This window comes from Marmota monax, unplaced genomic scaffold (assembly GCF_021218885.2).
Source record: "Marmota monax isolate L192 unplaced genomic scaffold, Marmota_monax_Labrador192_F-V1.1 WCK01_AAM20220418_F8-fsc00072, whole genome shotgun sequence".
In the NCBI taxonomy this organism is placed as follows: domain Eukaryota; kingdom Metazoa; phylum Chordata; class Mammalia; order Rodentia; family Sciuridae; genus Marmota; species Marmota monax.
In genome coordinates this window covers 7977218-8000909 of record NW_026692356.1, presented here as the reverse complement: position 1 = coordinate 8000909, position 23692 = coordinate 7977218, and the positions used below count along the sequence as shown (strand labels likewise).

The 23692-nt window shown below is 42.9% G+C and overlaps 1 protein-coding gene across 2 annotated transcripts in view; it reads right to left on the bottom strand.

Moving 5' to 3' along the window:
- The window catches only part of Sfmbt2 (Scm like with four mbt domains 2), a 205758-nt gene that overhangs the window by 147377 nt on the left and 34689 nt on the right, over positions 1-23692 (bottom strand). The window lies entirely within an intron of this gene.

Below are 23692 nucleotides of genomic sequence, written 5' to 3'. Positions count from 1 at the left end.
ACAGCAGAAGGAAAACAGACACTTGTGGGTCCTAATGGCAGAGCCATATGGCCGAACCCCAGAGAATGTGTTATTTTATGTCATGTTATGTCAACCAATTGAAATGCTGGTGCTGTTGGGCAGGAGCAAAGGAAAGCTGGAAACCGGATGTGGAGATACCAGGACAGTCAATGATCCGGGAACTGAAAGAAGAGAGGTCAGGGATCTGATGCAGGGAGCCTTCAAATGACAAATGCAAGAGGTTGTGAGAAGGGTGACAGGAAAAGACCACTGGATGCGGTACCAAGTGACCCAGAAGTGCAATTTCAGCACAAAAAATCGAACACCAAGAATAAGGTGAATTAAAAGGAAGTAGAAACACAATATTCCAGGAGAAAAGTTCAAGACACCAAGACAAGACAATTCACCATAAGATCCAACTATTTACAAGGCTGTTACTTTCTGTATCCATTAGAGTTAAGCCCATAAAAAAGTCCATTTCTTCTCATGGATGAGGTGTTCCATGATGTAACGTGTGCACTGACCCGGTATGTTCAGTGATTCATCTGAAAGCTTGGAAACATACAAAATGACCACTACTCAACTGTCCTATTAACTTACGGATATCTGTTCAAAACTACTGTTATGAGGCTCAAAGATACAAAAAGAAAGCGGCTCCCCTTCATGAGGACAGGGTTGCTTTGCAAGGACTGGCCTCCAGCACAGCACCCGGGTTCAATCCTATATGGCGCCCTAGGTACCTGTCCTAAGAACACACAGGTTTCAGTCGTTAGCACCTTTGAATACAGTTGTACATGTTTTCAGTTCATTTCATGCTACATCTTGAAAAGTTGCTTGGAATGTGAACCCTTGCCAGCGTGGAACCCCAAAACCTAGCTCTTCCTCATCTCACATGGTTAAGATTGCACTCTGATCAGTTTCCCACAGAAGTTCTTTTATGTTTCCATGTCAAGGTCAACCCAGTCCTGCACACGTATGTCCTCCAAAACCAACTCAATTTCTCCCACCATCCAGCAATGGCAAATGTCAAGGAAAGGTAATGGGGACCTGTTCTGAGTTCATCCACCAAGCAAGAAAATCAATTCACCTCACAGAGACACTTACCCCAAGAGAAGAGTTCTCGCGAGAGTTCAACAATCAAGGAGTACGTGAACTCACTGAAATTATTCACTTTTCTAGTGCTCTATTTCCATTCCCCAACTCACACGGCTCACCACATCATTCTTACACCATTCTTCACCAACTGCTTTACCCTTGGAGTTCCAACCAACAGGCTCTTCTAGAAATTGCTAGATAGATGTGTTTCTAGCATAGGGATGTTTGCTTAATTTTCAGTTCTCCATAAAGTCTTAATGAGCTTTTTACTTCAGACTTACTTTCAATTCCACTCAAAAAAGAGTTTGAACTTTCGTTAATTCTCTTTAGGAAAAATAAACGGGCAGATTCTTGACTTTGGAAAAATTCAAGAGACTATTTCACTCCTCTTTAAAGCAACAGCAATTTGAGCGCAAAATAAAATTTCTTCCAACCAGAAATGTATTTTTTGATTGGCAGAATATCCAGGATTTTCTTTAATAGCTCTCAAGCCTGCTTTAATTCAGAGCAGTAATGCTCATTTTCCTTACCCCTTGTCTCATATTCTCCACAAATGAGAACGGCTGGGTCCTTAAAAGTCACCAGACATAGAATTTGCAGGATCTGAAGTCAGTTAGGGCTGCATGCTGAAGTACCAGGTCACCCTCAGGAAGGTAGGCTTTATCATTCAGAATGACCACTGGATAAATTACCTTATACTGATGTAAAAGGCTTCATGGCTTTCCACAGCAAGAAATAAGGCTTCGAGAACCCTCTATGCAAGATGCCCCAGGAGGTGTGAGGGGAACAGGTGAAAAGCAAAGGGAGATCCTAAGAGCCAAGGTAGGTGGGGTCAGTTGACAGAACTGGCAGCAATGAAACAACTGGGGGAAAGATCTTCAAATGGTTCCTTGGGGAGAAGACAGATAACTACACAGCAGAAGCTTCTGAGTAGCCAGAACATGAGGCGTCCTGTTCTCAGGGGCCTACCTATGATCCCTGCTTCAGGAGGAGCAGGTGAGGCCATGCCACCCACACAGCTTGAGTGCCCACAGTGAGTTATGGGAGGGAGGGAGGAAGGAAGGAAGGAAGGAAGGAAGGAAGGAAGGAAGGAAGGAAGGAAGGAAGGAAGGAAGGAAGGAAGGAAAGAAGGCAGGCTAGCAAAATTACTGGGACAGAACTACCATATTCTTCAGGGCACACAGAGGCGAAAGGCAGGCACTGTGGACTGGCCTGGCTTGACGTAACATTCAATTCATTCTACTAGAAAAGCAAAGTCCATGCAGATATCCAGGGTACATCCCAACCAAAGGCCAGGACCCATGCCTCTGTGATAGGGTAAGCTCACCTTTTCTGCAGCAGGGACCTGACTGCTGGAACACCCCAGGGTGGTTCCATGTTTTCTACTCCTAAAAATACCTCTAAAGGAAAGCAGTTAAAAATAGCAACCCTAGTATGAGTAGGCCATCAACCCACCTAGGCAATAGATGAACGTCCTTCAGACTACCCTGGCTCACTCCAGGATCAGAGATGGCATGTCCCTCTGTGCACACTAAAGATCAGGGGCGACTCTCTTGGCCCCTTGGAAATGCAAAAGGTGGTGATCAATTTTTGGTTCTACGGCTTAAAAACCATTTTGTAAGCAAACAAAGAGATCCCTTTAAATACTGCAGCGTTCTTGATTTTTCTATACACACATGTGCAGAATTATCTTTTAGAGTCACATACTAAAATATTTACAGATGAAATGATATGATGTCGGGGAGCTGCCTCCAAACAGTATATTCGGGGACAGTGGGTGGGCATATTAACCAAACAAGGCTGGCTTTGAACCTATGGTGGGTGAAGCTGGCAAGTGAGCACATGAGGTTCACTATGTGTTTATTCTATTATTGGATATGTTTGAATGTCTCATAGTAAAAAAAGTTTTCAAAGCAGGATGAGCAGCATTTTGCTATTCATAGGAAAAAGGAGAGCTGCAAACCACAGAATCAACCTGTTGAGCCCCAGCGTAGCTGAACATGCCAACCCAGAGGTAAGCACTAGAAGACTTTCCGCATGAATTCCCTTTTTTTTTTTTCCTCCTTAAGTCCATTTGGTCCACAACTCACCACCTTGTTAGAAAGAATTTATCATGTGTTCACTGAGAACACCCCAAAGTCTCCAAACGAAACAACCCACACTGGCAACTTGGCACCCGTCAACAGGGAACTGCAGTGCCTATGTGTCAGCCAGCACGTGACAAGCAGTCTGGAATTATGCGGGGCTAGGTCACATGTATCATCTGACTACCAATGTCAGGCAGAGATGCAAGTGTGACTCATGGCATGAAAGGAAAGGGACACCCCAACACCCTTCTAGAAGTTAATGGGAATGAGCCCACAAAATCAGGTTATCACTTAGGAATGAGTCTTTCAGTTACAAAAGAAAATGTTTCTTTACCTAACTTTCCATCTAAAAAAATGTAATCATAAATGTCCATGTTTCCTTTACTCAAAATATTAAGAAATAACTGCTTGAATGAGGTAAAAGTTTGGTGCAAAATTAAAACAAAGGCAATGACACGAACAATTACACGTCTTCCAAGGAAACTCGATTAGCCTTGAGGGGGGAGGGAGGGTCAGACTATGTCAGAGTCCAAAAAGACACTGGGTGGCACAGGAAAACCAACATTCACACGGGTGGTAGGGCCGATGATTCTCCCTTAGAAGCACACCATGGGGACCATGGGGACCATAGGGACCATAGGGACCATGGGGACTGGGACTGCGGGGATAAGAGGGCAAAAAACATGATTCTATCCCACAACTTCTTCTCTGGCAGCTCCTCTGGGGAAGATGAATATCTTGGCAGGACTGTTGTCTGATATCTCCTGAGAATTCAGGTTGAGATGAGATGAGAAAAGCTTCATCTTTACTGTTATTCTCATCCACTGGCCCAAAGATCATAGACCACGCACAACTGTCCATATGCTCCTGAAGGAAGCCACGGTAAGTTTTAATGTGACTAAATGAGTCTGGGGCCTTTCATGCCTCCCTGGTCTAATCCCTCTTCCTGTTTGTGCACACACCGCATCATGTGATGAAAGGAGAAATATTGTTTGTCTTCATCTCTCCTAATACTCAAATGTTAAGCATTTTCCCATTTTCATGGGTTAGGAACATGGGTTCCATGTAAAGTGGGGGCCACCATAAAAGAAAACAAGGAATGGAGACAGTTCTCATTTGGTTGTCCTGTCTGTAACCTATAATTAATTTCTTATGAGCTGTGGCACATGGATAAAGATAAGAGCAGGCGATGATGGGATTTCAGGAGATCAGTAGAAGAAGAAGATCCAAAGGAGAGCAAAGGGCTTACAGAGAGGTAGAGCAGGAGACTCTGGAGGGAACAGAAACTGCTGAAGAAGAACCAGAAGACTTGAGGACTCCACTTCCTGCCCCTGAGGAAACCAGGTGACTTCCCCTCAGGGTCTCCAGCGGAGACACTAAAGAACATGCCAGGGTCTTACAGAAAACAAACTGCCCATTCCGGAGCCTGTGGGTTCAAAGGACCTTTCTAAGAGTCTTCAAATCCCTTCAAGGTCATTCTTGACTATCTAATAGATAATCACCTCCCACAGAAATAAGAAAACTGCAGTTCAACGAACTAGTAATTTCAAAAGTCTTTTTTACATTCTTCATTCCATGACAAAGTTTACAACTTCAGGACAGTCTAAGTGTCAACAAGGCGGCCACACCTATGAGATATAACTCTAACCTGATGTTCTGTCTTTTGCCTGAATGACATTCACCCTCATCAGGGACACTTACAAGAACTGGAACGTAAATCCTGTGGGAGTAGAGACTTCATCTGTTTAGCTCACATTAGACTTCAAATGTCAAGAAAAGACCCTGATACTGTTAAATACTGAATCGATCACCCCTGCTCAGCTGAGCACTCAGGTTCTACTATGTTTTAGGTAAAAATAAAGGCATCAAATGCCCCAAATTCCCGAGTTTCTGGCCTAATCTTGAGCCTCATACTTGACCAAACACATATATTACACACCATGTAAGTTTTGCTTTTATCCCTTTTTGTGAAGTATTTGTCTAAAAATTTTTTTTTGTTTTTTTTATACTGAATTCATTCTTTTTTTAATTTTTTTATTAGTTGCTCAAAACATTACAATGATCTTGACATATCATACATTTGATTCAAATGGGGTACGTAATCTTAATCTTATTTTTCCACGTGTACAGATTGCAGGATCACATTGGTTATACAGCCACGTTTAAACATAGGGCCATACTAGTGTCTATTGTATTGTGCTGCCCTTCTATCCCCCCCTCCACTCCCTTCTCCTCTTTCTACCCAATCTACTGTGACACGTTTCTCTCTCTTTTTTCTTCCCCCTCACACCATCTTATATGTAATTTTGCATAACAATGAGGGTCTCCTACCTTCTTCCATGCAATTCCCCTTCTCTCTCCCATTCCCAAGCACCTCTCGTCCCTATTTAATGGTAATCTTCTTCTCATGCTCTTCCTCCCTGCTCTGCCTAAAAATATTTTAGTTAACGGGCTCATCTATAAATTATGATGGATGGGCTTTTTCCTCCCTTTTTGGACACTTTTAGGATATTTTTGTCCCCAGAGTTCTAGAATTTTATTGCTTCAGCTGGTAAGGGATTTTTTTTGTTCTCTCATACTCATCTTAAACAGCTAAAACAAACAGTTGTAACAAATAGTTACCTTAGAAAGAGAAGACATCATGTAGGGTGCGAGCAAGACACAATTTTTAAACGAGTCTTTTAAAACTGGCTCTTGCAAATATTGTACACCTAAAACATTCATCTCTTTAGAAGCCAGAGAGGTGGGGGCCTGCATCTTATATTCTGTCAAGAGCTAGGGAAGTTAAAAATCTAAGGTCTTCAATTAACTATAATGTGTTTTGACTCCCAAATGAAGGGAGGGAGATTTTTACACATTTCCTTAAAATGTGTTCCAAGGATGAAATACTTATCCTAAATATGAGTTAGAGACAGACGATTTCTCAGCGCTTTTGTTCCTTGCTCCCAAAAGCAGCCTCCCTAGCCCAAGGGGACCACAGCTAAGGAGAACAGCCCTGGGTCTTCCTATAACCAGGAATGACCAGGTGGTAATCTTGCCAAAGGTGACCAGTTGGCACTGGATACCCTGGGGAATGTGAAAGAGAATCAATTCCTACCATGCAGGTAGGGAAAAGGCAGGAAAGGACAATAATCCCCCCAAATTAATGTGAGCCACAGGAACATAGGGTCTTCGGGAACAGTAGTTGTAGCATAATACACAAATTACTCAATCCGAGGCCTGGAATCAGCTATAAGCTAAAAACCCTAGGGCAAAGGGAAACTTTGTGAAAGAAAAATTAGAAAGAAGTAACAGGAAAAAAAAGGAGATCATTTAAATTTAGAAGAGAGGGGGGAAAAAATCTCAAAACTGACTATATCTCTTTATTTTTAAAAACCACTTAAAATCTCTACAATATCTGAGCACACAGCTTTCATCTGTATATAGAATAGAACTGTACTCCTCTAAATGTAAAACAGTTTCTTTTGTTAGTAGGAAAATGAGTTAAATTGGGAAACTAAGCAGGCAAGCCATCTCAAAAAAAAATTAAATTTGATCTAAACATACTGTACTTAAATGCTAGAGGACTGCTGCCAGCTATGTTAATAGAATTTTTAATTGACATTTATTTTCTGGTTGGATATTTATGTTAACATTCTCCCTGCATAAACCTTCACAGAAATCCACCCAAGAAGGGCACATAAATACACACATTTAACTGAAAGAGCCATTAGCCATACTTATGAATTTGAAGATCCATGTACATTAGGGATCTAAAATTAATTTTGATGTGCTAACAAATTGCACATTAGATGTACAGATGAAGAATGTAAAAATGAGCATGGCTTTCATTTCACAAAACAAATCTGATTAAATATTACTCCAAATGACACTAAACGGGGCATATAAATCATCCCTTTATCTCTACAGGACAAAGAAAAAACCATTTAAACAAGAAAAGAAGTTTTTAATACATTTTATTTTCTTGGGAGATTTTCAAAGAGTTTTGTTCTGCTTCTGTGGAGGACAAGAGGGGAAGTTTGTGTGGATTGGGGGTGTTGTTTTGCTTTGTGATGCTTCAAAAGATATTCACCACATAATTTTCTTCAAAGCAAGCCAAACAGATGCTAATGGAACAACATAACTATCTATTGTGAAAAAAAAAATAATTACAGATTATTTTAATGGCTATTACTTGTTCCTATAATCTATGATGGGCTTTTGGGGGGCTCTTAGTAACCATTGTGTAAATATGTCATTATGGGCTTTTTAAAAATTTACATTGTTTAATCAACTATGCTTAACAGCTCGTTGGTTGATAAGAGGTAATCAGAAAAATAATCACGAAAACCCTTAAAATCATACTTCTCTTTAATTCTTCTGCACTACTGATTAAATCTCTTTAGAAAAATAGGTTGGCCACTGTGAATTCTTGTTACGTGCCCTCGGAGCATTTTAGGAGACACACTGTTGGGCATTCTGTATTCTTCTATCCTCAAAGCTACTGGATGAACTATGCTTGTGCTGCTCTTTGGAAAGAGACATACTCTTTAAAAATGATGGTGAGCATTCCCTTCTGGAGGGAAGAGCAACTTTTCCAATACCAATGCCACTTGGCCTGGTCCAAGTTGAGCTCTCAGATTCATCTCCTGAATGGAAGACGCTGGACATGGCTGTTTGTGCAGCCTCTGGACCTCAGGGTCTTCGAGTGCTCAGAAGGGGTAAGTACGTCAGCGTCTCACCGCCATGAGAAGGAGGAGACACCCACAAAGGAGCTTGTGACCTGAGAGGAAAAGAGCCTGGCAGCACATTCCACGGGCCAAGGGCAACTGCCAGCCATTCACCACCTCTGAGCTTCCCCTCCAGCTCTGAGGTCCCAGGAATCTACCCCATGAAGCTCCTCATTCACTGGACAGTTCCCTCTCATGAAATCACAGCAAGGGGAAATGCAGACCCCATCCTTAGCCCCAGAGATCACAAATGTAAAAATCAACTCAAACAAAATGATTCCCATTCAATAAATGCTGCTGTGGCTCAATTTCCAAACACTCAGCACATCTTTCAACTGGCCCTGAAACTCTGTGAACCCCCGAATTTAATCCCCAAACAGCTCCAGCTCTGGTCCCAGAACCTTCTCTTCATGTTTAAAGCGTACTGAGCAGCACAGTGTCTGCAGAACGCTGTAGGACTCTCCTACAGTCCTTTTTTTTTTTCCCACCTTTTACTTGCTGGTCTGGGACCTGCAAAGTTGACTCCACTGATGTCCACACCCGAGGACCATATATTATACTGCCAAAGCAACCTTCACCCAGATTCTAGGATGCCCTATGGAAGCCACTTCTCAAAGAGGTAAGAAGGCCACATCACTACCTCGTGACTACATCCTGAAATTACACAAGCCACTGAGACCCAGGACCTGGCAGTAACACAGGTGATCAGTGCAGACACCTCCCAAGCTCTCTCTTCCAGCCTACTCCCGCTCCACCTGTTGAGGTTAGGGTACGCCTTAACTCCTCTCTAAGCTCCCCGGCCTAGAACCCATTCCTGTTCCCTGAGCTAGATCTTTTTTCTAGGGGGGGCCATAATCTGCTGCTCAGGATCTTATTTGTTCTCCCAAGCCTAGAGCGTGGGATGTGGATTCTCCATCTGGAGAAAACATCCCTCCCAAGTCAGCCTCCTTCCATGACCATGGCAGCTCTCCATCATCTGTCCCTCACCTGCTACATGCCCTCTTCCCAAGAGGCTGTGAGCCAACCAACAGCACACTAGATCTTGAAATACCAAAGTTGAGTTACCTGTGTGCCTGGCCACTACCTCCAGGCTCACTTATGTTGACCTAGGGCTTTACCAGTTTAAGGAGCCAATATAAAGACTGTTTTATTCTCTAAGCATCATTTAAAAAAGTTCCACCATAGTTACAGTAATAAGGCATCTCAACTCCCAGAGCACCTAGCTTTCAAACAGTGACAGGTTTTTACAATCTTTTTTCTCCACATCATATTCCTCCGTCCTGAAGTTAGCCTACCGGGCAGATAGAAAATAAATTAGGAACTTTTTTGAGAATTCAGAGTCATGTAAACCTATTATTCTGCTTTACTAAGTAATAGCTCACCACCTTTCCAGTCTTCTCTGTCCTCCCCTTAAATCAGCTGATGGCTATCATTTATTTGTGATACAAGTATATATGACTAGCACCTGTCTTCCCCTGCTTCTAATCTGCAGCATCAAATAAGAACTAGGTTTCAAAATCAGATAATAAGACTGCAGTATATGCACATAGTAAGATTAAAACATCCTCCAACACATGCCAGTGCTAACTGGTCTTATGTTTAGTTGTTGTTTTAGCTCAGAAGCTTTGTTCTTTATCCGTGTAACAACAGCTAAAAGGTGATGTGCAAGGCATAAGAAATTAAAAAGTGAATCAAATGCCAGCTTTAGCCAGAATGAGGAAGAATGCTCTAAGGAGTTTGTACAAATTCCATTTGATACACAAAATGATCAAGGGACCATTGTCTTTATCCCTCATGAGAAGACCGAAGGTCACACAGTTTATGAATGCAGCTCCTAGTCTAAGTTCACACATTTCATTAAAGGGCAGCAGATCCAGTCTGATCATAAAATGTTCAAAGACCCTACTTTTTTTATTTTACAATCAGATGAGTAAGACCATGTACCTATAAGCAAGCATAACAAGGCAAAAATAACCATTTCAAAGGTGGTATGACCAAAGTTCTGAGACCACTAGGAAAAATAAAGAGCAGTTCTTTGTCCAAATTGTGGACGGCAGATGAGACTGAGTGAGGAGTCCAGCTACGGGAGGGCAGGTGCCACTAAGGGCTCCCCCTTGCAGAGGGCAAGCGACACTTCTGCTCACACCTCCCTGTCTGTAAGGGCTGTAAGGGCTGCCAGGGTCCCTTACATTTAAAAACAAAAAAGGAAAAATGTGATGCTGTAGGTTCCTCCCACCTAATCCCACCTGGTCTAAACTTTGAGAGTGCTTACCATCAACTCGAAGTCTCACCTTGTCATTGAGAGAGCAAGGCCAGGTATCAGCTGCTCACTGTAAAGATGAGGAGGGTGTCATGCAAAGAGACCAGGTGGCTTTTCCAAGGTCAGTTCAGTGATCAGCAGAGCTGAGCCACCAGCCCAGGCTGCCTGATGCTCCGGAAAAGCACTCTTACTGCACTGCAGGGAACTCAGTTCTAGAGACACCAACGTTTAATTTAAGTATCAAGAGTGTAGGGCTGGGGATGTGGCTCAAGGGGTAGTGCGCTCTCCTGGCATGCATGCGGCCTGGGTTCGATCCTCAGCACCACATACAAATAAAGATGTTGTGTCTGCCGAAAACTAAAAAAATAAATATTAAAAAATTCTCTCTCTCTCTCTCTCTCTCTCTCTCTCTCTCTTAAAAAAAAAAAAGAGTGTAAACCATGGGGACCTTTCGGTTTGGTCTCTGGGCGATCACTGTAGAAGTTAGGGCTCAGGGTTCCAGGAGCAGCCTAGTTTGCAGCTCTTGTAAATTTCCACAACAAGCAAACAGCCCTTTAGAAATGTTCAACATAAAGTCATATTTTAAAAACTCAAGAGAAAAGAAGTGATGTCTCAGACAAGCTCCCATCCAGACAAGGAGAGAGTCCCATGTTCCCAGAGATCAGCGTTTCAAATTGAGTTAATTCCGAAGCCTCTTGGCAAGACAGAGTGAGACAGGGATGAGCCAAAGCAGAAATGACCAAGAAATAAATCAGTCCTGTAGGAGCTGAGCAGTCACATAAAACATCCATTTCCAAAGCGAAGTCCATCATCACCTCAGTACCTGCCACAGACCGAAAGTTGACAATATTACAAATGTGTTTCACTATATTAAGTGCTCAATAATGGCCATTTCATATAGTTGCACCAAAAAACATCAGCTACACAGCAGGACCTCCGTAAATAATTATCCATTAAGTGACATGAAATGTTTCCATTTCTATAGCAACAGTAATAAAGTTTGCAGATCAAAACAGCCACTGGGAAGACTGGGATGTATCTTGGTGGTAGATGCACATTTACCAAGTACAAAGCACCAAAAAATATGAAAATAAAAACAGATGCTGGTAGCCATGGGAAAATTTCTACCCATCAACCTCTTTCTGCCAGCTCTAGTATTTCTATAAGCAAAGAAGGGGAGGGATTGCAAATGTATTACCAAAGGAATCCAACGACTTAAATAGAAAACTTGGCAAAAGCTCAATTATGATAAATTTTTTCAAAGCCCTGAGAACTTCTAAACATCTAAATTATAAGAAAAAAAAAAGTTTTAATGGGTGAACAAGAAAAGCTGAGGGTAAATGCCATCTGTGCTAACTGGTCTCCAAACTTTCTTGCTTACATGACCCTTACAAGAATTTTGAAAAACTAATACACCCCTTGTATTTTCGATCTTTTTCACTCATTTAAGTAGTTAAAAATATGTTATTGCCTGCGTATTACAAATAAGACGTTTTGAATGAAACTGCTATTATCACTCCCACAAACATATACAAGGGAATGATGTGATATCCTCCAACATGAGTTTTAAAATATGTGTCAACGGGCGCTACTTGATCATCAATCTGGAAGAAGTTCCTTGTTCTCCTTGAAATTCCAACCATGCCATATCCCTAGGCTCTTCTCCTAATGCCTGTCCTTTTAGGTACAAGAGTCTTTTATGGCTCATCCCATCCTCCTCCGCAACAACAAAAAAAATATGTAGGGGTTGGGATGTGGCACAGTGGTAGAGCACTTCCTGTCAGGCATGAGGCCCCGGGCTCCATCCCCGGCACCACAAAAGAAAAAGTAGGATAGAATGAAACTTTTCAAAAATTTCTTTAACATAAAGCAAAATTTTTCTTCTGGCTTTGATTAATAAAAGTATTGCTGTCTTCCTCAAAATAATACAAGCAACGCAATGTGGTGTGATGATCAAATAAAGGTGAACTGATGTATCGCCAGGCTGTGGGTGGGAGGGCAGGTGTGACACTGATTCTGTGCATCAGTGACAGGGACCCGAAGGAGTTTACACCTCAAGGCAATGCACAGGGTAGCATTCTCACCATGGGAGAAGAAGTGACTGAGATCCAAGAGCTTACAAACTGGTACAGCTGGAGGCAGATCAACCTGATGTGGCAAACAGGACAACAGAATGTAGAAATCAACCCCCCTATTCTACCCACACCCCAGGAACCACATGAAACCCCTTAACAGGCCCTGCATTGTGATGGGGCAGGGGGCAAGTGCCAATAAATTTATATAAGTAAAATAGGAACTTACATAATTCACAATTATATCTTCATTCTAAGAAATTTATTCACCTTGCCTTCAACAAATCATTATCTAGTTAAAAATCAAGGTTTTCATATAATGCATAGTAACAGAAATCACCTAAAGGATTAAGAGATTGTATTTATGCCTAGTGTACATCATCTTCATATTTTTTCAAAAATGAAAACTGAAGAAAATGTAAACATCAAATATTAAATCACTGTTGTTTGAAAAACCTGTTTTCCTTCTAAGTGTCCAACTATTTCAAATATTCTATTTCAATATTTTAAATTACAGACAAAAATATATAAAACACAAACTGTAATTTGTGAATATCAAACTTTTGATCTAAAAACAAATAAAATCAAATATTTATGTAGTTTTTTTTCAGAATTTAACCTCATTAAATGTGTAAAAAATAAAAAATAAAAACAATGCACAATTCTAGCATTCAACATTCAGCCAGCTGCCAACATAAAAAAGCCACAATTGCACTTCATCCGTATAATTCTGGAGCTGTATCTATGCACACAAGAGTAATATGACTTAGTACTGTGAAGTGTTTTGTTTGATTTTATAAAACAAAATTGAATTTTGTATAATACTGTAAAACATTCCCCAGCCAATATATACAACACATTTCTCACTAATAACTAAGAACCTCTGAAGTCACAAGATGGAACCAAAAAAAAAAAAAAAAAGGTAACATGGCTCTCAGTACTATCACAAAGTTGTATGTATTTTGTAAAATAAATCTGTTATATTTGTGCCTCTTGGAGAAACGATTTGACCATTCATGATCTTTCACTCTGACAACGGTAATGCCACAACCCACAAATTTACAGCCTTCAGACACAGCTGCCTTTGTTCCAAGGCACAAGAGACGCAGAGAATCGTGTCCCCTGAGCCTAAACAGTGTCAGTCACAGGAAAGCGGCTTCAGTGGTAAGCTGCCCTGGGCCAGCCCTGGGTGCAGATCTGAGCAAGGGAGCTCTGGGGTCCTTAAAGCACACAGCTGTCTGTGCTGTGATTCACTGCACCTGGAAAAGGTAGGGTCCATACCAAAGTCCGTACTGGTGCAGGTGTGGTGCTAACCTGAAGACCACCTACCTGCTGTGACTTCTCAGGGTGGAGAAAAGGCCTCACTACGTTAAGGTGCTGCCCTCTGAGCTCAAGGAGACCCACAATGAAGGTGCATTAGCGACTATCTTTCTAAACACAGGTCACAGACTCTATACACAGAAGGTCACCTGCATTAGCATAACCTCTCCTGAGAGGGTAGCAAGGGGCTACACAAGTCGACACTGAACTTGTGTAGGACCATCAACCTCTCATGACAGTCTCACTGGGAAGCAGGCAGTGAGCCTATAAGTCAATGTCCCTGTCCCTTCTTCCCACCTGTTTCACATGGGTTTTCAAGAGAATCTGACCCAACATGTCACCTGCTATGTATGCTTTCTTAGGCATCAAAGATAGTCCATGCTCTTACTCTACAATCTCTCAGGTTTCTATCAGAATCTTCCATTCAGAGAATCTACGTTCTGAAATATCAACCGAGTCTAGATGTGATGACAGGTATACATACACAGTCCTTTCTCACTCTCCAGAGTCAGCTCACCTGCTGAATCACGGAGTCCACCTGTGATTAGTTAAGTGGCTGTGTCAGCACAGCTGGGCCACGGTGCCTGGACAGTTTCCTTGAGGGTATCTTTGGATGAGATATGTATTTAAGTCAGCAGACTCTGAGTGGGTGAACCTCCTCATTCTGCTGAAGGTCCAGGTAGAACAAAGGTTCACTTGACTTCCCCTACAAGAGAAAGCCACGGACTTCATCTGCAACTTTGGCTCTTCCTGCCTCGGATATAGCCAGACTTTGGGCTCACACTGAAATTCTTTCCTAATTCCCTGGCCTACTGAACTTCTCTGTCAGATTTCAGACTCACCACACCTCCACAATCGCATAAGCCAATTTCAGAAAATAAATTTCTTCTATGTATCTATACATCCTACCAAGTCTTTCTAGGGAGAACCCTAACACAACATAGAACTCACCCCTGAATCACACCATGTTAGCTCCCGGGACTTAGAACTCAAAGTGAAACTTAATAAACTTAAAGATGATCTAGACTCAGGAATCACCTATGTGCAAACCAATCATTCCCTTAGAGCTGATGTAAAAAGTAGACTCTCCCTGAGGACCAGCAAAACTGAGGGCTCAAGCTTGAGGAATGGGCCCTAGAGTAGACATGGCCCAAAATGAAACTCGGCATGGCCCTAGAGTGGAGCCATGGCCCAGGAAAGAAAGCGTGGACCTGGGATGAAAGCAGGGACCTGGGATGGAGGCATGGTTCTAGTGCGGGCATGGACCTAGGATGGAAGCATGACCTGGAGTGAAGGTACGACCTGGAATGGAGAAATGGCCTTGGAATGGAAGCATGGACCTGGTAAGAAGGCATGTGCCGCAGTCTGGTGCCTGGCAAAATGCCAGGGGCCATACAGACTCCGCTGTGGCTCTCAGCAGGCATGGACCTGGGATGGAGGAATGGTCCTAGAGTTGGGGCATGGACCGGGGATAGAGGCATGGTCCTAAACTGGAGGCTTGGACCTGGGATGGAGGCATGGTCCTTGAGTGAAGGCTTGGACCTGGGATGGAGGCATGGACCTAGAATGGAGGCATTCTCCTAGAGTGGGGGCATGGACCTGGGATAGAGTCATGGTCCTAAACTGGAGGCATGGACCTGGGATGGAGGCATGCTCCTAGAGTGGGGGTATGGACCTGGGATAGAGGTATGGTCCTAGAGTCGGGCATGATCCTGGGATGGAGACACAGTCCTAGAGTGGGGGCATGGGCCTGGGATGGAAGCATGAACCTGGTGAGCCTGGGATGGAGGCATGGTCCTAGACTGAAGGTATACACCTGAGATGGAGGCATGGACCTGGGATGGAGACATGGTCCTAGAGTGGGGGCATGGACCTGGGATAGAGACATGATCCTAGAGTAGAAGCATGGACCTGGGGTGGAGACATGGTCCTAGAGTGGAAGCATAGACCAGGAACATCAAGTCATGATGGCAGACTTATTAAGCACTGGAGAGTCAGAATTATGTTCAGAAGGTCAGAGAAGGAATGGCACTGGGAGCAGCTCAGGAGTCCATCAGACTAGAGGAAGGTGAGCAGCATGACAGAGAGTGGAGAAACAGAGCTGGGAACTCCAGGCTCAGAGTGAAAGAGCAAAGGAGGACAACGAGGCAGAGTCAGGGAGAGAACAGCCATATGTCCCAGAGGCTGAACAGTAGTGCCCACCGGGATTTGTTTATTCAAAAATGACGTGAGAATTCCCTTGCAGCTTGTACACAAGGATCACTCAGGATAGTCAAGGGTCCACCCAGAGCAGGAACTGGGACCAGATGGCAGCTGTGCCCTTCATGAACATGAGGCCACTGTCATCTGAGCAGGTAGGACCAGAACCCCTCAACAGAGAATGAGGGATGCTCAAGGGACAGAGGAGCCGGGTGTGACCAGGGCTCTCACAGTGGAGGAAATGAGAGTTAACAACAAGGAAAAGGTGTAGACAAGAGGCCAAGAACACACACAGAACGAACTCACCCTCCTAGTCCACACAAAATCAAACACATGCTCGATTTAAATTACATATGTTGCTGGATTGAGAAGCAGGAGAAAATAAATTCATTTATGACTAGCACTAAAAAGGAAAATCTTCTAGTCACTGCTTTGTGCTTACAGTTTTCATGCAGCACAGGAAAACCCAAATAGCATCTGATACAATTTACATAACTTTACATAATTTCATGATTACCATTCGGCAAAGAAGTTCCAGACCACAGCTCTTCCGTTTATTTGCCGCCAAAAAAGACAAAATGGAAAACATTCTGGGCAAGCGGCTTTCTACCCTATTCTTAAAATTCACAAGAAGCCAATTCTACAACTTGTCTCTGTGACATGTTCCTAATAGAGCAAGTCTGCCCACTCTATCTAAAATCTCACTGACAGAATTTAATCAATAAACAAATACTGACTGTCCCTCCCCCCCCACACACACACACACGCCTGCTCTCCAAACACTGATTTCAGGACTAGGAGAAATCACCCTCAGTTTAAAATCTACTGCAGGTGGTTTATCCTGGGAACAGCCACAATTTTTTCCAAAATATAAAATAAAAAGGCCCCAGCCACCTTACAAGGTTGTTCTGAGGAGAGCAGTAAATGAAGTACAGTAGGCACACGATAAAAATTATTTTACAGAGAAAGTGTGTTAATTGGAGAGCTATGGCACAAACGTGGCAAAATTCATGATCTGTTTATTCACTGTGCAACACAATGATAAAAGGAGTGTGTGAAGTACAGAAATGTAAAAAAAAAAAAAAAAAACATAAACACCAACCAGGGACTCACAGGAGAAAAGATTACAGTCCTCCCATGCACACAAAGGGATGCAACCCAGGACCCTCTGAGATGCGAAAATCCCTAGGTACTCAAGTCCTTATGTAAAATGGCATGGCTGTGTTTGAAATCACCTCCAGATCACAGCACTTTAAAATCATTTCGAGATTGCTTGTGATGCTGTCAACAGTGGTCATACTATATTGCGTAGGGGATAATGACAAAGAAACAGAAGTCTGTTCACGTTCAGAACATATGCAACTTTTTTAAAAAATATTTTCCATCTTTGGTTGGTTGAATCCAAAGATACGGCACCTGCACCACAGAGACAGAAAGCAAAGTGCACTCATTTTTTAACAAAGGGTTATTCACCAGAGGTCTCTGATTTATATGAGGACCACCAAATCTGCCTCTCTCTCTCTCTCTCTCTCTCTCTCTCTCTCTCTCTCTCTATGTGTGTGTGTGTGTGTGTGTGTGTGTGTGTGTGTGTTTCTTTTTCCTTCCACAGCCTAAGACACAACTTCTTCAGCTTCTGTTCACAGGGCCTATTTATTTCAGAGCCTTTTCATAAATCTCATTCATTGCATGTGTTTGAGTTCTTACGTTCAGAACATTATTTTTTTGTAGTTGGACACAATACCTTTATATTATTTATTTATTTTTATGCAGTGCTGAGGATCAAATCCAGCGCCTCACACATGCTAGGTGCATCTTTATTGGGGTAGTGGCTCAGCAGTAAAGCACTCAGGTTTAGAACATTTTTAAGCCAACAGAGACCTTGGGGACAAGAGAGTTCATAGAAGAACAGGCCTCTGAGTTCAGAGCTGGATGGAGCCCTGAGGTCACAAGCTCCGAGATCCACATGGGCATCCCTAACTCTCTTGGCTCCACATCTGACATTCAGTGCAGGGACTAGACAGATTTAAAAAAAAAAACAAGGGGGAAGAAGATGTGAAGAACAAATAGATGGTCATCTAATGAAGTGGTTGCTCCAGGAAGCCACACCGTGTACAATTCAGATCCAATGTCTACACCTTCTCTTGTTTTCCAGAGATGCAAATAATCCAAAATTTTAAATAACTCATTTGAAAACAGAAGACATTGAAATTATTTCAGAGCATGTGTTTAGATCAAAACACACAAACATATACACATACATGTTCACCCACATGACCAGGTCCAGCTGGCCTACACCAGTGAATGTCCACATGGCCTCTCCACCAGATCAAAGAGGATTCAAAGCCATGTGAATTGTTTTAAAAGGTCCATTAAGTGCCTACAGAGAAAGAATTCTTGTGTTTCCTTCTTGTATACACCACTGTTTTTAAGAACGGCTTTTTGACAAAGGGGCACTAACTTTTTAAAATATGTGACTTTGGTTTACCGACTGTCATACTTGTCAAAAACACTCTACCCTTTCTTATACCAATGTTTTTGTTTTTTTCTCTTTATATCACATTATCTAATACTGAAGGAGTCTCTCTCTTCTTCCCTAAGTGGTCAGTTAGGATTAAATCTGCTCTCCACATTTTTAGTATATACACTAAATTTTCTTCTTTAATAAGCAAAGACAATTATAACCTAAGACCTCCAAAGACAACAATGTGATGGTTTAAGTCTCATTAGTATTACTAAAGTGCCATTTAAATAATAAAATATAAATTACAAATCAATAGTCTCATAAATCACAAATTCTACTTCTCAGAGTCCACAGGTACATAATGGTTGCAAACTGCCAAGTCCTGTTGTCTGGGGGCTTTATGGTCTCAGGTACCACCTGCCAGCATCTCTCCCTTTACAGTCAACTATGGTAAAAACAGCAACTCCCAAAAACAGCCCTTGGACCAGGCTGCAGAAGTTGGCAGAATCTACCCACATAACATAAGGCCAATCTTCACACGTTCTCCTCACACTTCATGAATAAACATTCCTTTATTCAAATAAGTTATATATTAACTAACTCCAGTAATTGTGATTCAACTTTGAATGGTAAATAGAGTCATTCTGGCAAGATTGCAGAGTTTGCAATGCAAATTACAGAAATTTTAATAATGGCGAAAATAAAAATTAGTGGCATGATTCCTAAGGCAGTGTAATTCCAATACTTTTACTGCAACAGTAGAAAGCGCACATAAATACTTCTCCATTTATAAGCTGAGGGGTTTTATTTGGATATGCATCATCACACAGATTTACCTGCACTCTCGTCTAGGAGCATCGTTTCGGGGACTCAGGAGGCGCAAGCTAGAACTTCAAAGCTCCCAACCCCTGACATTAAGGGGTAATGTTGCTACTTCTCGATAAATAACAATGAAACAGTCACTGGATTAAACGATTTCCCTGCATTATCACCATAAACAATAATTATTTGGCAGTTGCCCTTTGCAAGCTTTGCATGTGCTTATGAATAAATCAAGCCTTATTGATTTACTAAGTCAAAACGTTCTACATTTTGTTCCACTAATAAGGCCATAATCCCCCACTGCACTTAGTGATGCTTTAATGTAAAATGTTCCTTAATACTTTTAATATGAAAGATTAGTGACGATTAGCCCCCAGGCAGGAACACTGCTCTCTGAATGGCAGATTGGCCACAGAACCCAGTCGCTCTGAATATGTCCTTGTTAATGGAGTTCCCTGACTTGCTGATGGGAATCACATCTCAATGACATACACTGGCCCCACTGCTGCGCTATTTTTCCTTCCTCATAACGTTTAACATAATAATGACAACTCACATTAATTCAATGATGAAATTAATCTAAAATAGTGAGGCAGGAAAATATAGAACTGTAAAGGGTTCTATGTGCCCTGTAAAGTTATCACCTAAAATAATAAAAATCACTCTCAACACAGTGACTGCAGAAGACAGAAGGCCAAGGTGGACATCCCAACCGGTCCTGAGGGTCTGGAGTCCACGATTTCAGGTGGACAGGAAAGGCATCCCCTCCCTTCTCGAATGTAGTATCCTCTGGGTTCCAACAGGGAGTCCGAGGTCTCTACTGAGGGAAATTCTACCCTGGCATTAGTGATAACTTTTATCCTGGTTAATTTGTTCCTCAGTCAATAAAACTTCATCATCCCCCAAAGGAACACACAAGAAACTTTATTTCTGGTTGTCTGGACAGATTCTGGTGTACTTGCTAGGTGTACATGCATCCTCAATGAAAAATGAACTCCATTCTTCAAGCATAAAATAGGAATACCAGCACCCACCCCTGCCTCCCTTCCTCCCTTCCCTCACAAGGATCATAAACCAAGGAATTTCATACTGGAAAGCTCTACAGAGATTATATACTACAACCCCTCGTTTCAAAGATGAGGGCAAGCTAAGAGAGGCCAGCCAGGCAACACGGTGAGACCCCACCTCAATTTAAAAAATTTAAAAAGGTGAGAACTCTGGGTGCGGAGGATTCACCCACAGAGCTAAGTGAATGCAGAGCAAGAATTCGCATCTCTGATCCAACCACAATGCCCCTTCCTTTAGGCCACTTTGATTCCTGGGATCTGTAGTGAACCTTCTCTGTCACCATGGAGCCCTCCTCCCAAACAGAAGCAATAGGTCAGAGATTGCTGTATCTTCATATTCTGGGATGCCTTTCAGGTTTAACCACCCAGAGACCAACTAGGTACAGTAACAGAATTTACCACTATATTAGCTCTCTAAGAAAAACCACACAAACAAAAATCCCTGTTCAAAAAATAGATTCCCCTATTCCCTCTGGAACAACTGCCGCCTCTGGTTACAAAGCAATAATTATCCTGTCCTACAGCAATCAATAAAACCTCTTGCCCCATGAACCTGCTATTTCCTGACTTTGTTCTCTGTACTAAAGATTTCCAAGTCTCATTGATTATCTACTAAATTTGTTTTAAGTTCTTTCAGAAACAGAGCTGAAAGGAATCCTCTAGTTAGCATAAGTTGTTATTGTTTGAACAGTTTGGTCACATTAATGGTTTCCCTTTTCCTGGGGCTTTCCATTTTTTTTCATTTTGAACTTGTCATTTTACAGGCATCCGCATCTTGACTAATAGCAGAGCCTGTAGGATACAAATCTGATGATGCTTCTGTGGCTGTGGCTGCCACCGCATTTTTCTTCCAAGAGAGAGAAGAACTGATGAATAAACTGTGTCTTCTCTCAAGCAACAACATGGATTTTGCCGAATGAGCCCGTGAGCTCTTAACATTCAGTACCACTGAACTTCCACAATAGTCAGCAGAGCAACTGTTATACAATTCAACCATCTTAGATCCTTCCCAAGAGTCAAACTTTAAAAGTGCATCACAAATGAGATCAGCAACGAGGACAGGATATGGCAGGGCCATGGCCAGGGGTCCAGCCTGAGAGGAGCCTCTCAGGCCTCCTCTCCGTGGTCCTCCTCTGAGCTCCTCTCCTCCCAGAGCACCCAAGTGTCCAGGATATACCCATATCTGTCTGTCCCTCCTAAGTGTGTAGGGCACAGCTACCTGGCATCTGTGTGCAGAGCTAGGGGAGAGGACGGTCTCTAATTCTCTAACTAGAAGAAGTACTATCCCAATATCCATCAGTACAATTCGTTCATTGAAACATTTATTCTACAATAGATGAGAAATTATAGGAAAAGTAAAGAAGCAAATGTGACATTGTTATCATCTCACTTCAATGGCAGTTTAAATTCAAAGCCAGATCTAAAAATGGCATGTATGACCAACTTAGGCTGGGTCTGGAGCTAAGTGCCTCCTTACCCCCAGGATGTGTGGGTGCAGAGATGGAATGAATGGGAGTTCAGATAAAGCCAGACCCACCATCAACCGTTCTCCAGGGCTCCTATGAAAGGTCCTCCTTGAGAGGGATGAAAGACTGGGCAGTACTAACTCAAAATGCAAGGAAGCAGAACTAGGCAGTCGGCACACTCCCTGCCCGAGCAGTGACGGTGACACTTACAGAAGCAGCATCTCCACTTTCTTCAGGGGATCACTCCATTGCTCACTCAGCTGTCACTGAGAACTCCTCACAGGGCCACACAGGTGCTCACACCATGGGGCTTACTGTCCAAGGCCATAAGACGGCCTGGACAAAGACCCACACACTGGAAGGACAACTGGATCTAAACATCTACCAGCTAATGAATGGAGAAACACAATGTGGTAGATCCACAATGGACTGTTATTCATTCAGGCTTAAGCAGAAAGGAAATCCTGATGTGCTACACAGCAAGGGTGGGCCTTGAGGAAACCAACCAAAAGAACAACTGTGACACAGCTCCACATATGTAAAATGCCAGCACAGGGAAAGTCCACAGAGACTGAAAGTAGATGAAGGGTTGTGGGGAGAGGGGACGAGGAGTGACTGTGGGGGCGCAAGAATGTTCTGGAAGCAGACTATAACAATGGTTGCACAACCTTGTAAAGACACTAAAAATCACTCAACTGTATTTAATGGTATGTGGATTGTATTTCAAAATTGTACCCCCCAAAAAAAGTGTGCCTGCAAAGTGATCAGCACTAAGGGCCCCCACAACTATGGGAGCACAGGTAGGGTCCAACCTAGGGGTTAGGGGAAAGAGAGAGGAGCTGAGAGCTGCAGAGAGGGAGGAAGAAGGAGAAAATAATTTCCAGGCAGAGGAGAGAGCACAGGCAAAAATGCAAGGCAAGGACAGGAGGAAGGCCCTTTCTCTTGTTCTTCAGAAACAACAAAGGCTCCAGATGTCAGCAAGGCCAAGGTGATGGACTGAACCTTGACAAAGGTCACAAATGTCATTTAGATGCAAGGCCATTTTTATCACTCCCTCTTTAGTAGGCTATTGATTATGCATAACAAAGGTGATACAAATAACAAAAAATTTCAAAAATAAATAAAACAGACTGTTACCCTCAGGCAGAAAAACGATGTATCAAAACCTTAAGAAAAAAAATAAAGTTCAAATTGCTCTGAAGAGCTAAGGCCACTGCTGATATCATGGTTACTTCTAAACCATATGTGTCACCTCAAAAGAAATGCAGGCAGTGGGCACCAGGAGAAGGTGACACATACTGCAGAGGGACTTCGAAAGCCTTCAGCACTGGGGCTGTGACACAGAGCAGGGTGCTGAGGGTCAGGTCCGTGGCTGCACTTAGTTTTTCACACCTACACAACCAGGTGAGTTTCAACACCTCTGGAGTACACAGCCCAGGCTTCCCAGCAGGGTCTCTCAACCTCTGCACCACAGCAGGCTGGGGCTGACCCTGCTTGGTTGAGGGGCATCCTGGACCTTGTAGGAGGGTTAGCAGCATCCCTCTAGAGGTCAGCAGCACCTCCCTCCCACCAGGTCCCCCAGCAAAACTGTTTCTGGATCTTGCCACATGTCCCCTGGGGGCAGAACTTCCCAGCAGGGAACAAGTGACCTCTGTCCTAGCCCTTGAAGGATGACACTTCTCCAAATGCTTCACACCCTCAGGCCTCCTCACAACCAAACCCGTTTAAAACTCAGAGAAGAGTGTGTAAGAGGCTCTACAGTCCTGTTCAACCTGTGGACTCTCTGAGGCAGAAGGAAAGCCAATCACTAACCAATCACTAAGGAGAAACATCCTTTCAGCCTTCTCCTCCCTCCAAAAGCAATTTAAGAATTAAGCTCCAATGTTTGCACCTTCTAAAGGCCACACAGTTGGCTCAAGGGTCAGGACCAGCCCTGACAAGTGAAAACACACCCTTACCCCAGTGCCCCCCAACACCCCGCCCCCCGCTGATGAAACCCAAGAAGCGATTTTTAAAAAGCTAGTAGACTTTTGCACTAAGTTCATTCAGCATTTTCTACCAGGTTCTCTGTGCCCATCACAGTGACTTCGGCATCATGAAGGGCAATCCCGTGTAAGCCAAAGCCGTCCATATG